The following is a 3,173-nucleotide window of genomic DNA, read 5'->3' as shown; positions in this document are numbered from 1 at the left end:
TTTAATAGAGCCGCGGGAGGTAATGGATGTACGCTGGCGGGGGCCCCATTTGCACAACCTTTGGAACATTTTGTATATAGATAAACATCATTGAAGGAAGACGATGTGGTCAGCAGAAGCCAAAGTCCAGGAAGAAGGAGGAGAGGCGGTGTTCAGTCAAGTCCACAACTCGACTAACATTAAGCACTGGAAGGAATCTCTGTGTGAAGGTTATTTCCCCTGCCGGGCCCCGCCAGATCCGCCACTTTGTTACGAGGCTCCGGCCAGGATCTACCCGACATGATTTGGCCTGGAAAAATCCATTAAATTCGGGCGTCTGGATCCTTTTACAGAAGGTTACTAGCGGTCCCCTGAGAGAGAGAGAGAGAGGAGTTCCCGGGGCAGAAGGTCTAAGGTTTTTTTTCAGTGAGGTTCCAGGCAATTTAAGCTTTCTTCTTTTTTTCCAGGGATAAATTCCAGGCGGTTTAAAGGTGTTCCAGATATTCTAAGAATTTTCCAGGGGAGGGTGGGGAGGGAGACTATCCAGGAGATCTGAGGTTGTTCCAGGGAGGAGATCCAAACTTATGGGTTCTAAACAGCTCAAGACAGTTCAGTCTAAGATTATTTAAGAATAAGTCGTCGTCTTAGAAGTTCAAGGTTCCAGAGGTCGTTCCAGAGGTCGCTCCAGAGGTCGTTCCAGAGGTTGTTCCATAGGTCGTTCCAGAGGTCGTTCCAGAGGTTGTTACAGGTCGTTTTAGAGGTTGCTCCAGAGGTTGTTCTAGAGGTCCTAGATTATCACGGGAGGGAGAGATTACATAGAGTCCAAGTTTACTACGAGGGGAAAGATCTTAGACGAATTGTACTTGTTCAGGGGAGAGGGAAGGAAAGAGGAGAAAAGGGGTGGGAAAGGGAAGAGGAAGGAAGGCAGGGGAGGAAAGGGTAAGGTTTCAGATGGTCAGAGCTTGTTCCAGAAGAAGTTCAAGACATTGTAAGCTTGCTCCAGTGGTAGTAGTTCCAGACAGTGTAAGCGTGTTCCAGAAGTTCAAGATAGTGTAAGCATGCTCCAGATATTGTTCCAGGAGTAATAGTTCCAGAGAGGATAAGATTTTTCCAGACATATTAAGGTTGTTCCAGGTGGGATAAGTTTGTTCAGGGGTTTTGAGAAGCTTCAGCCGACTTAAGAGTGTTAGAGACCTCAAGATTGTCCCAAGATGTCGTCGCTGGCGGCCTCAGAGAATCCAGAAGATTTCCAATAGTTGAGAGAAGTGTAGGGGTCGTGGAGGGAAACAAGAAGGAGAGAGAGAGAGGGGGTGGGAGTGAGAAGGAGAGAGGAGGAGGGAGGAGGAGGGAGGTGGAGGAGGTACACCAAGAGACTCAGCGAGGTACAGGAGTTAAGACCTTCCTCATGTATCTCTCTTGACAAATCACATACGACTACATCTATACTGTTATGGTTTATATCTGTGTGTGTGTGTGTGTGTGTGTGTGTGTGTGTGTGTGTGTGTGTGTGTGTGTGTGTGTGTGTGTGTGTGTGTGTGTGTGTGTGTGTGTGTGTGTGTGTGTGTGTGTGTGTGTGTGTGTGTGTGTGTGTGTGTGTGTGTGTGTGTGTGTGTGTGTGTGTGTGTGTGTGTGTGTGTGTGTGTGTGTGTGTGTGTGTGTGTGTGTGTGTGTGTGTGTGTGTGTGTGTGTGTGTGTGTGTGTGTGTGTGTGTGTGTGTGTGTGTGTGTGTGTGTGTGTGTGTGTGTGTGTGTGTGTGTGTGTGTGTGTGTGTGTGTGTGTGTGTGTGTGTGTGTGTGTGTGTGTGTGTGTGTGTGTGTGTGTGTGTGTGTGTGTGTGTGTGTGTGTGTGTGTGTGTGTGTGTGTGTGTGTGTGTGTGTGTGTGTGTGTGTGTGTGTGTGTGTGTGTGTGTGTGTGTGTGTGTGTGTGTGTGTGTGTGTGTGTGTGTGTGTGTGTGTGTGTGTGTGTGTGTGTGTGTGTGTGTGTGTGTGTGTGTGTGTGTGTGTGTGTGTGTGTGTGTGTGTGTGTGTGTGTGTGTGTGTGTGTGTGTGTGTGTGTGTGTGTGTGTGTGTGTGTGTGTGTGTGTGTGTGTGTGTGTTGTGTGTGTGTGTGTGTGTGTGTGTGTGTGTGTGTGTGTGTGTGTGTGTGTGTGTGTGTGTGTGTGTGTGTGTGTGTGTGTGTGTGTGTGTGTGTGTGTGTGTGTGTGTGTGTGTGTGTCGTTGGCGGCTGTACAGAATCTAGTGTTTTTTTTATTGTTTTATTGGGTTTATTTACTTATATTTTCCTCCTTGTTGCTGTTTATTTCTCTTATCTGTTTACCTTTTTTTCGTGTGGTTGTCATGGTGACTCGTGGTCGTGGAGGCAATGGGCTGAACACCACATCAGGGCCTCGTGTTTCTCCTCACAACAACACTGATATAGGTGGAGTTATTATCACCGGGTGTTGTTGTCCCCCAGCTGTTGATTATCTTCTTTCGGGCTGACTTATATGGTGGGTTATGGTGTGGTGATATTGTCTCCTCTCTCTCTCTCTCGTACCCTGAAAAAGGTGAGTGAGACAGGGATAAGACTTGATATTTCTCTCCCTGTCATTTACTAGGAAGAGCCCTTATATTACGTCATCTTTCTTTCTCTCTGTTTCTCTCTCTTGTTTTCTCTTGTTTTACGATTGAATTAACTTGAGTGAGGACAGTTAGGGGTCTCTCTCTCTCTCTCTCTCTCTCTCTCTCCTCTCTCTCTCTCTCTCTCCTCTTTTACTAGGGTTCACTCATGTGTGTGCTGGGAGGTGAGGTGTGAACTGTGTGTGTGTGTGTGTGTGTGTGTGTGTGTGTGTGTGTGTGTGTGTGTGTGTGTGTGTGTGTGTGTGTGTGTGTGTGTGTGTGTGTGTGTGTGAGGCATGAAAGATTACTTTGAACGTTGAAACTTGCGTCGGCATTTTTCTCAACCATTCTTCTTTGTACTCTCTCTTCCCTTCCTCCTATCTTTGGCGTGATTTCTCTCTCCATTAATATACCCCACGGATAATGTGAGAGAGAGAGAGAGAGAGAGAGAGAGAGAGAGAGAGAGAGAGAGAGCTTATAAAGGTAAATATCCTGTGATTATGTATGGCGTCACTCAGGTAAAGGTCAACAGGTGAACTTATTAGCGGTGATGACGTGTGTGTGTGTGTGTGTGTGTGTGTGTGTGTGTGTGTGTGT

This window comes from Homarus americanus, unplaced genomic scaffold (genome assembly GCF_018991925.1).
Source record: "Homarus americanus isolate GMGI-L3 unplaced genomic scaffold, GMGI_Hamer_2.0 scaffold43126, whole genome shotgun sequence".
Taxonomy (NCBI): Eukaryota; Metazoa; Arthropoda; class Malacostraca; order Decapoda; family Nephropidae; genus Homarus; species Homarus americanus.
This window is presented reverse-complemented; position numbering follows the sequence as displayed.